This window comes from Marmota marmota, unplaced genomic scaffold (assembly GCF_001458135.2).
Source record: "Marmota marmota marmota unplaced genomic scaffold, marMar, whole genome shotgun sequence".
In the NCBI taxonomy this organism is placed as follows: domain Eukaryota; kingdom Metazoa; phylum Chordata; class Mammalia; order Rodentia; family Sciuridae; genus Marmota; species Marmota marmota.
In genome coordinates this window covers 11,022,964-11,035,096 of record NW_026000119.1, presented here as the reverse complement: position 1 = coordinate 11,035,096, position 12,133 = coordinate 11,022,964, and the positions used below count along the sequence as shown (strand labels likewise).

General features: G+C 36.6%; 1 pseudogene; it reads left to right on the top strand.

The window, feature by feature from the left end:
- Window positions 1-340, top strand: part of LOC107153639 — a 1,242-nt pseudogene extending 902 nt beyond the window's left edge.
- Window positions 341-12,133: the final 11,793 nt, after the last annotated feature.

Here is a 12,133-nt window from a genome sequence, read left to right as displayed (position 1 = left end):
TATATATATATAAATTCTCTCTCTCTCTCTCTCTAAAAAAAAAACAGAACCCAGTTCTTCTCTCTGGACATAGATGTTGAGAGTGAAGTTAGGTCCTGATACTGTCCATAAATATGCAGAGACAGGAGCTAACATGGTGTTGTCTGGCAGTGCCATTATGAGGAGCAAAGACTTCAGATCAGTGACCATTGTATTAAGAAATATTTTCTCAGAAACTGCTCAGAAAAGGTCTCTTAATCAATGGAATTACAAGGAACCCAGTGTTTCTGATCATGAAAACTTTTTACTGGGAAACACGACTATTGACCACCAAACCAAATCTCATTTGAGACAGTGCTGATTTTCCGAGTAATTTTTCTTTCCAATGATGAAAATCTATCTTGCAGAAAGTTCTCAGAGGTTAGAAATTAGGTGTACATCTACTTTTTTTTTTTTTTGTAATGCAATTTAAAGTTCAACGTGGTGAAAACCTCTGTTTTTACTAAGACAATTGATTTTTATAAAAAGTAAAAATATGGGCTGTACTAAAGTTACAAAAAAGAAATATATCATAATGCCTAAGATAGATATTGCTATTAAATTTTTTCTCAGTATTTTTAAAAATAATGTTCTATTATTTCCCATCTGTTTTCCAAAAGCAAAGGAAGTCATATTTTTTTCTATTTCATATAATTTGTGATTTGTTTATATGCTTGATAATGAGTAGAGTGGAACTAAAAAATACAAGCTTGGGTGGGAGGGCATATCATAAACTTGTATCTGAAACATTTATTTTACATTTTATCATCTTATACTTTACTTATTACAAACTATAAAAACTATGTCCTAGGAAGTGAGTGGTTCTAAAATGAAAGCACAGATGATATCAAGGTGCTTTCTTTGCCAAAGCAAATTATTTGGTGATTCATTCCTACTCTTGGTTTTCCTAATCTCATCCAGCATTCTTAAAAATGAGACATCAAATAATGTTGTTATGTTAGCTCTGTGTAGAAAAGAAAAGTAAAGCCTCTGTTTGGAAGTTTAAAAAGAAAGAAAGAAAGAAAGACAAAGCTACTATGAGATATCCTTTCACACTCATTAGGATGACCATTATCTAAAACAAACAAAGAAGCAAATTTAAAAACACCAAAAGTAACAAGTGCTAGTGGCAATTTGGATAAATTGGAACACTTATGCACTGTATGCAGCTATCATGGGAAATAGCTTGGAATTTATGAGAGAGTGAGCCAGCTAGAGGGGAGAGAGAGTGCTCTTATACGATCTTGTAATGCTATACCTGGGTATTTATCCAAAGAACTGAAATAAAAATCTTAAAGAGCTATCTGCATTTATGTTCATTGCAGCATTATTCAAATAGCCAAATTAACAGATGAAAGAATGAGAAAAGTGATATATACATACAATAGAAAGTAATCAGTCTTAAAAATGAAGGAAGTCTTATTATACTTGGATGAAACTTGGGGACATTTGGCAAGTGAAATAAGTCAGGCAGAAAAAGATAAATAATGCATCATTCTATTTATGTGAGTTGTCTAATGTGGTCAAACTCATAAAAAAGAGGAGAAAGTGGTTTCCAGGGGCTGGAATTAGAGGGGAAAGTTGAGCTGCTGTTCCATGGGTATAGAGTCAGTTTGGCAAGATGAAAAAGTTGTGTTGCACAAAAGTGTGTATATAGTTAACACTTCCATATTGTATTAAAATGGTAAATTTTATGGTGTTTTTATCACCTATAAATATAAATTATTTCCAAAACAACAGAAACCCTCTTCATGCTTTTTAAATTACTTCTGCTCTCCTCAAACATAGCAACTGCATCTAATGATAAAATTTATTTTGTTCTTCTTTTTAAAGAGAGAGAGAGAGAGAGAGAGAGAGAGAGAGAGAGAGAGAATTTTTTTATATTGATTTTTTAGTTTTCGGTGGACACAACATCTTTATTTTATTTTTATGTGGTGCTGAGGATAGAACCCAGCGCCCTGAGCATGCCAGGCGAGCGCGTTACCTCTTGAGCCACATCCCCAGCCCTATTTTGTTCTTGAAGTTTACATTAATGAAAAAACAGTATATATTATTTTGTGTCCCTTTTGGTTAAGACTATGATTTGAGATTTACCTATATTGTATCAATTAGCTGTAGTTCATTTCCATTCTGCATGGTATTACTATTCATTCTGCTGTTTATATGTATTTGGTTTATTTCTGATATAGGACTAATATAAATTATGCTTTAAAACATTTTTGTATATTTATCTTCTGTTACATGTGCACACATTTCTGTTGGGTACATATCAAAAGCAGAATAACTAAGTCATAAATAGGATGACCAGCTATCTTGGTTTCCCCAGGGACAGCATCTCTCCACACTAGTTATTTCAATGTTTTAGTCAGGTTTTTGCTGCGGTGACTAAAGGATCTGACCAGAAAAACTGTAAGGAGGAAAAGTTTATTTGAGGGCTCGAGGTTTCAGAGATCTTAGGGCCGGCTCCTCAGGTGAGGCTGAACATCATGGTGGGAGAGTGTGGCAGAGGGAAACAGCTCACATCAGGAAGCAGAGAGAAAACTCCACTCTGCAGATACAAATATATAGCTGAATTGCACGGAAGATGGAAGGACACCCTCATTGTTATACAAAATACATGTATGGTGATGTGAGGGGAAAAAAAAGAAATGTGTCACATTAGATTGGGTAGAGAGAGGTGATGGGAGGGGAGGGGAGGAGAAGGGGGGATAGGAAGGGCAGCAGAATAAAATAGACACTAGTATTGCTGTATGTATATACTTGTCTGTATAACCAATGTGATTCTGCTACCTGTATACTTGGAAAAATGAGAAATTATACCCCATTTGATTCAAATGTATGATATGTCAAGATCATTGTATTGTCATGAGCAACTAATAAAAAAAACCCAAATATATAGCTGAAGCCACACCCCAATTCCCAACCTCTCCAGCCACACCCTACCACTTCAGTTAACCCCATCAGGGATTAACTCACTGATTAGGCTAAGGCTATAACCCAATCATTTCTCCTCCAAACCATCTTGCATTGTCCCATATGTGAGCTTTCAGGGACACTGCACATCCAAACCATAACACTCAGCATCTTAGATGCTTAAAAATTTATCCTGCATTTCTTTCTGTCTCTCTGTTCTTTCATTCTCAGAATTATTATTATAACTTAAATTAAAATTAGCTGAGGATTATTTGATAGACAGCTAGCCTCTGCCATGGTTTCCTCTAGAACTCCATGAATCATATTCTGTTAAATGAGCTTTTGATTGATCTCTGTGACTACAATACCTGACAAGAACAACTTAGAGGAAAAACAATTATTTTGGCTCATGGTGTTACAGGTTCAGTCCATGGTTGACTAACTCCATCGTTCTCGGCCCAAGATGAGACAGAACATCATGGCAGAAGGGTGTACAGGAGCAGTGCTGCTCCATTCATGGCAGTCAGGAATCAGAGAGAGAAAGCAGAAGGGGCTACAAGGAAGATGAATCCTTCTAGGAAACATTCCCAGAGACCCATCACTTCCAGCCACACCCCCACCTTCCTACATTTACCACCCAGTTCGTCCATCCACACTAGGATGGACTGATTATACAACTCTCATCATCCAATCATTTCACCTCAGAATTTTTCTGCGTTAACACAGGGAACTTCTGGGGGCCACCTCATATCCAACCTTAATAAATGTGTTCAGTCAACACAGTTCTCACTTTGACAGTGGCTAAATGTGAAATATAACCTCCAATAGCCAAATTCTCTTTTTCATGCCCTTTTCAGACATAATAAAACTAACATACTCCTTTCAAGGTCATCATACGGGGGCACTCAATTATGAAACAAAATGTGCTCTGAGGCTAGAAGTTAAAGATGGCTGACACCCTTCAGCCTCAGGAAATGATGGGAGAATGAGTTGACCTGCTTCCCCAGTCAGTCACTTTGCACTGGTTTCTGTTGTGCCATGGCCAGTGCTGTAGCCTGCCATGCATGGAGCCAGTTGGCAGAATTGATGGGAAGCATGGGGAACTGTGTAAGTGAATATGTGGACATAAAGGTTGAAACATCCCTCTGTAATAAGTCATTTTAAAGTTCTTACTGTGGTAGCTTTGTAAATTATTGTATGCTGTAAATCCACAACTATTTATATATTTTGGTTTTGGATAATATAATGGCACCAAGGATATATACCAAAAGTGGGATTGCTTAGTCATATGGTAGCTCTGTTTTTTATTTTTGAGGAAACTTCTTATTTTTCTCTATAGCAGCCTTATTGTTTTACATTCCCATGATCAGTGCATGAGTTCTGATTTCTCCACATCCTTGCCAACGATGACTTTCTGTTTCATTGTGGTTTTGATTTTCATTTTCCTGGTGATTAGTGATATCGAACTCATCTTCACATGCTTATTGGCCATTTGTATACCTCTGAAGAAACATTTATGCAAGTCCTCTGCCAGTTTTTTGAGATATTTGGGGGAGGGGACAGGTGTTGTTGTCAAGTTGTGGGAATTCTTTATGTATTCTGGATGTTAATCCCTCCTCATATACATGTTTTCCAAATACTTTCTACTATTTTACAAGTTTCCTTTTTGTTTTATTATTCTCTCATGTATTTCCAATTGTCCATTTTTGCTATGTGTTTGGTGTGATCCAAAAAATCATTGTAACCCAGTTTTGTCAAGTTTATCGCCTATGTTTTCTTTAAGAATTTTTATTGTTTTAGGTCTTACATTTAGATGTTCCACAAGTCTTTCATTGTCATTCAGTTTAACGTAGTTTTCTCATTTCTACTCTGATGCTTTTTTCTGACCCATAAATAATTTCAAAGATAATTTATTCATTACAAAACATGTGGAGATATTCCAATCAAGTCTCAATGAAAGTGTAGGAGTTTTAACAATTCTTTCTTCCCTGGCTTACAGGGTCCTAGATTTAATTTTGGTTTCCTCTAGCTCTGTAATTATTCCTAAAATGCTTCATTGCCTCCCTAGGCATTAGCAAGTCTCCCTAGTAGAAGGATGGCCTAAACGGTAACCCACCTCTCTGAGTTTTCTTCTTCTCTCAGATGTTACCCTCATAATTCTTTGCTGCTGTTTTATTTTAGTCCTCCACTGTCTGAAAGCTGATTTATTTCTGTCCAGTTCTCAGTAGAATTGGTCCAATCTATACTGCCATCTCCAGAAGTACAAGTTCATCAAATATTATAACATACACTTTAAATATTATATACATATACTATATAGTTAAGTTTAAGCTGTTTTTTATTCATAATTTTTTTCTTCCTCCTCCATCTTGGTAGTAAAGTCTGTTATACTCATGGTTGTGTGGGAAGAGATGTGGGTGTGGATGTATATGGGAAAGGTAGTATAAAATAATAAAAGGAACAGATTTCACCTCTGGATCATCATGGTTCAGAGAAGGGACATGCATGAGGAAGTAGAAACCCCGAGAATTTACAAAAATATTAGAGAGAGATTTGAACATCCCCAGGACAGTCTTTTTTAAATACTGAAGGCTAAAAGAACCCTAAGTGACAATGAGATTCAAATACAAAGAACTATGCAAATGTTGTGCTGTTCACTTTCTCACTGTTCTTTGTCGATTAGTTTTTTCTTTCTTTTGCTTAAATTTAATGCTAATTGTAAAATGTGCTGCAAACAAGATCACAAGAGCAGTTCAAGACCAGAGATGACAGAGGAAATGGAGAGGCCACTCCTTGTATTAATGTAAAGGTAAGGAGGTTTTGTCTAAGTCTGTCTTTGTCAATTTTGATGAGTCAACTTGTGATAATAAATTCTCCTTATAGCGTAAAAAACACTTTATAATTAAAATTCATATGGGGAAAACATTTATTTTTGTTACTCTTTAAGTTACAATCTAAGGCCTTTTCTTCTCATTTAAACATCTTTAGTACACAATTAAAAAAATATTTCAGGATTCAAATGTATGAAATGTCAAGATCATTATACTGTCATGTGTAACTAATTAAAACAAAAATAAATAAATAATAAAAAGAATGTAGTTTTATACATCAGAAAAAATTACAACAGTGCAGACTCCATGGGCAGTAATAAGACAGCTATCAGACTCCTCTAGAAACTGTGTAGACCTAAACAGAAGAAATCATGATATACTTAAAAATGTCTCACCACTTCTAACAGCTTAGTCAGTACAGAGAAATATGTGGTTTGACCAAGGAAATGTTGGCAGGCACAAACTTGAGGTAAAAAGAAGACTTTCACAAAACTGAACAAGCTATACACAGGAACAAAATTCAGAAGATGCCATTACAAACATACTTTCTCTTCCTTCTCTACAAATGAAATAAAATACTTCATTATTAAATTTGTCTTTGTAATAAAACTGTAATGATGTCTTTCACTGAAAATTTAATTCAGTTTTCACTCAATTTTTTTCCAGGAAATGCATGTTCTATTAAATGTAAATAGTATTTTAATAGAATATTTCTAGATACTAAGTTTGGATAGGTGTGCATAGTTCTCTGCCTTTTGGAAATTCACAGCATACCTATTAAAAGCCCTGGAAATTCCTATAGAAAAGAAATGTGCTCAATCCAGCCTTTAAAAAGTTATTTTGGCTGCTTAATTATGGAACATGTTATAATATCTTACTTCTTCTAGCAGGTAATGTCTTAGTAAAGTGTTAAAAAAGTGTCCAACAGAACACTTTTGGAGAAATGGTAACTTAGTATCAGGAATCAATTTATTTCTATAGCCAGAGTAAGCTATGCAGATAAGAAACCCAGAATTATTTTCTCAGAAGTTTTGAATCTGACATCTGTTGAGGAGGGTATGTGTACTGTCCCTCTCTTGTGTCATTCCATCTCCCACGGCATTTTGATCCAAGATATCATATGGAGTTAAGGCTCTGGTATATGGATATCAGAAATCACAGGTTACTGATCTGATATTAATAGCTATAAAGCCTCAGGGAATTTAAAAATTCTGAGCTCCTATGACCTTACCTAAAAGGTAGAGCTAACTCCTGCTTTTAATTCAATCTCAACAAATATTAAAAGCCAATTTCCATGAAATTTACAATCTAGAAGGGAGAATATAGTGATAAGTAGATCAATTGGTGACCAAAATACAAGAAAATGTCAACAAGTGATAAATTATACCAGAGCTAATATAGGGTGATGTGACAATGGTTGAATGACTACTTTTGATTGTACATCTGGAGAAAGACTCTGCAGCAACATTTAGCTTGAAATTTTAATTATAGTTGAGAGAGACCTTGGAAATGAGAACCTCATAAGAAAGAGAATGTAGGGATTTTATAGAGACTGAGTGTAATGGGGATAGGGAGAGTGATATGAGATTCATTTGGAAGACACAGAAACTAGACCAAACATGGCTTTGTGCATGCTGTTTAGGATTTAGTTCAAGGACATTGAAAAGCAGCTGGGACATTATCTGCATGGAACTGACAGGACATACCCAAACTATGTCATGAGGTAGACCTAAAGATCAAGGAAAGTACCAGCAAATTAGAGTTTCAGCAAGACATATCTAACCAGATAATATGAGGAGAATTTTTAAAAGAGAATATTTACCATGGATAAATTTTAGGGAAGAAGGGAGACGTAATTCAGTACCCACTGACTACTAACAGAGGAAACTTACTAAGCCTGAAAGGGGCAAAAACAGGCTATTCAAACACTAAGGAGGTAGCTACAGAGAGAATGCCAGCTCCAAAGAGTTGCAGCCTTTAGGAAATGCTCACAGCCAACCTGTGTCACTGAGAGCCACAACCTAACTCTCCTCTGCTTCCCATTGGCCAAATCCAAACAGGAGCTATAGGCAAAGTCTGATGATGAAGATCTACACAAAGAAGGATAAACGAGAGTGCAAGATGGATCAGGCAGAAAAGCAGACAGGGTCTGTCTGGCATAGTCCTCTCCTTTGGCCTTTCCACATCCTTTCTAATCCTCTATCTATATGACGACTTAAGGTCCCCAGTCAATGACCATATCAAAGTCAGATCACTTGCAACCAAAAATATTAATTACAAACAGTGCTCTTAATTAAAGGAGTGGGAGTAAACTTGAAATAAATAATAACCATAGATATAACTATTAAAATCCCTGCTTAAGTAACTAGTCCATAGGTTCAAGCCATTAACCACAGCGGATTTTTTTCTAACTCCCATTTCATGTTTTCTGTATTCTCTTAAATTACCTCAATTGTACAGGCTTCCTGTGTCACACCTTGATCACTATGGGTGCTGAGCCCTATCTTTATTGCATTACCACAGCTTCCTATTGCCAAAGTTCATGGAGTAAGAGTCCTAATTATCTACGAACACCATTGGAGTTCCATAAATAATTTTCGTCACTTCCATTGTGTATTGAAACTCAGTTTTTCTGTGTTAATCAGGAACAATCACTCCATCCAATATACTAACCCCTTTTCTGTCTCCTGGTTTATCAGCCTACTGTGGTCAGTTACCAATTTCAACTTCTAACTCGATGATACTATTATATCCCTTGTGGATGAATTCTTCCCTCTAGTACTATAAACTCACAGAGTTGAAGGTTACATAGATGTGAAATAGACTCCAAATATGTATTTGGTATAAAAGTTAAAGATTCCATTCTCACTTTCAGGTCTTGGCTCCTGGACACGTTGCTTCAGCACTACAAAAGATGGTACCTTATATTGGCTACTGGTTCAAAGCATAATCTGCATCCAATAGGTTGACGGCACTCTGTTCTCACGGGATTTGTCTCCAGATGATTCCATAAATAGGTCTTCAGATGCCATTTCACCATTCTAGAAGACTGACCCAAACATCACAAATGGTGTCATATTATGGATTTAACAATAACTCTGTTTGGCAAATTGGACATCACAATGGTGTAGAAAGATTAGTCATGATAAAAATGAACCCATGTGCTGGGCAGTGTGGTGCAAGCCTGTAACCTCAGCAGCTCAGGAGGCTGAGGCAGGAAGATCACCAGTTCAAAGTCAATCTCAGCAATTTAGCAATTTCCTAAACAACTTAACAAGACCCTGTCTCAAAATAAAAAAAAGGTAAAACAGGCTGGGTATGTGGATTAGGAATTAAGAATTCCTGGGTTCAATCTCTGGTAGCAAAAGAAAAAATATAAAATAGATCACCCCATGTTGATGGGTCCATCCATAGCATCGACTCCTGCCACCCTGCCCACTGCCCACCTTATATACCATCATTGGCTGGTCACACGAATGATTTAAGAAAGAGGTTGACATCTTGAAGAGGGATCATTTTACCCACTTTAATTTTTTTTTTTTTTTTGTAATTGTAGATAGACAGAATGACTTCATTTTATTTGTTTATTTTTATGTGGTGCTGAGGATCAAACCCAGGGTCTCACGCATGCTAAGCAAGTGCACTACCACTGAGCTACAGCCCCAGCCCCCATTTTACCCACTTAATTACTGAAAGCATTCACTCACCATTTGGAGTCGCTCTAACAGGGGAACCAAAATATCTTCCCACTCTGTACCCATGTTGAGAGGCCCATTCACATATCTCTTTCCCAAACCTTGACTCTAATCTTCTTATTTGTTCTTTCCAAATCTTTAGTGCTGTCCAGTTTGTATAAATTCATACTTCAAACTATCTCTCTTTCTGTATTAAGTCAGCAAAGAGATTCTTCAAAGTTCTCCTCACTAGGAACATCTTCTTTCCTTGGTGTCTTGGTGCCACCTGTAAGTGAGGCTCTAATGCATGACTATCCATTTCATTTGGTTGCCCACGTGCCTTTCATTCATAAACTGGGCCCATTCTTTGTTCTTCTTTTCCAGCTGGCCATAGAGAATGTCCCCAATATGATTATAATTCAAGGGAAAAGCAGAAAAGAAGAGTAGCTACCATGGAAATCTGAGCTACTTGTTATCAGTTTACTTGTGCTTTCTGACATTTCTTAGCTTTGTCTCATATATGCCATTTACATTTTACATTAGAATGCTACATGCATATCTAAATCTGTGGTGCACACTTACTTATATTCAAAGGTCAGGTGTTTGGTCTTTGCTACACCCAGGTAAAAGGTATTTTTCCAAGTCAAGTATAGCTGTTAGAAGGAGCCAAGCCAAGTCCCATTCCAAACACCTAAGGGTCTGTCTTGCCCTTGTGTGAAGTAAAGGTTTAATATTATTGGGTCTAACAGCTAAAAACATGACCTAGACTTGCTGAAGAGCCTTTTGTTGGTTTTCTTAGTCTCAGCTCCATTCAAAAGTGATGGTTAAAAGGTTTTCCAGCAAATGGTAGAAGCAGCAGCCCCTTGTGAGGTAGGTAAAGACAGCCTCCCAAATCCAAAAAGCTTACATCATATTGAGCCTCTTTCTTTTCAGTGGGCCAGGCAAGATGCAGAAATTTAAAGTTCTCCTTACCAGGATTTCCCCAAATACCCAGATTCCTAGTTCATGAAAACTAACCTATGTGGCAGATCCTTGAAACTGGATTGGCTCACCCTCTAGCACATAGGTGTCCTACTAAGGCATGTAGGTGATTGATAGTTTCTGCTCTCAGGTCCAGTTCATGTAGCTTCATCAAGGAATGCACAAGCATAATATCCTGTAGGGTTCTGAGATGATCAGGTTTCCTACAAACCACATCATAATAAGGTGATAAGCATAGGTAGGCCTTAGGCAAGTCAGTAAAGTGCCCTGCTGTTCCTGCTCCTTGAAAGCAAACTGCTTCTTATTAAGTTAGCTGATAGAGATGTTAAAAAGCATTTGCTAGATCCATAGCAACATATCATACCAGAGGCTATGTTTTATTGCTGCTCCAGTGAAGAGATCACATCTAAAACTTCAACTGAAGCTGGCATTAACATCTTATTGTGTCTAGAATGATCTAAAGTCATTGATAAATGGTCAAAATTTGAGATTTTAATAAATTTACCCCCATTGCTAAATGGACTCATTAGCAAAAGAATAAGAAAGTTATTTTCTCAAATGGAAATTGTACCTGGCCTGAACTCTTTTCTGAATGCTGGACTCTCCTGCCCAGAGAGGTGTTAACAGTTTTTGGATTTGCAAGCTAAAGTAGGGATAAAGTTGGTAGTCCTATTCGTGAGCGGTGGGATATTTGAGGTTTGGAGGTCAAAGGGATGTCTAGTCTCACTCCAAGAGGGAGTTTGATTTATTGAGTTTGAAAAGATGATTAAGTGGAAGTTTCCATAAGAAGCAGAGTTCTGTTTCCTGTCCAAGGCAACACTCCTGGAACTTGCCAACTTCTGAATGGAGTGACAATGTAGATCTGAAATAAAAGCACTAAGCATCCTTACCTCAGGGACTGTAGGTCCTAGTGGTCAAACTCAGCTCAGAAAAGTCAATGGACTTACCCTTAGGAGCTTGGACAGTTAGAATTTGAGTGCTAAGCAGGATGGATCAAAAACAGAGGTTGGCTCTTGTGCCATCCCAAGGAGGAAAAAAAATAAGGCCCTTGAAAATTATTGGATTTGAATGTTCCATTATCTAGGCAGCCTGCAGCTAAGACAAATTACATTTAATCAATAACTTCTTAGTGGTACTTTTTTCCCCGATGCATATACAATCATCTTTCAATATCCATGTGGTTGTAAGACCCCCACAGATACCAAAACCCAGATACTCAATTCTTTTATATAAAATGATGTAGTATTTACATATAATCTATACACAGCCTCCTGTGTACTCTAAATTATCTATACATTATTTATAGTATCTAATAAAGTATAAATTCTATGTAAATAATTGTTATATTGTACTGTTTAGTGAATAATGATCAAAAATTCTGCATGTTTTCAGCAGAGATGAATTTTTTTGCAAATTGTTTTAGCCTGAGGTTGGTTGAATGCAGAACAAATGGATGTGGAGGAGTATATAAAGCACTTTGTATTTGAAGATTTGATATAAAGATGCTCAGAAATTAGAAGTCTGACTAGAGGATAATGCAGGAGTGACCTTTGAAGAGGCAACATACAACAAAGGAATGACCTTTATTTCTCTTTAGAAGTCTGTCATTGTGTCAACATATCACTTCTAAGTATTGTTTAAGAAGCACTACTTTGGGGAGACTATCTTGAAGGGAGAAATTGCTGCCCTTCCATCTTCTGATACAAACTCAATAAA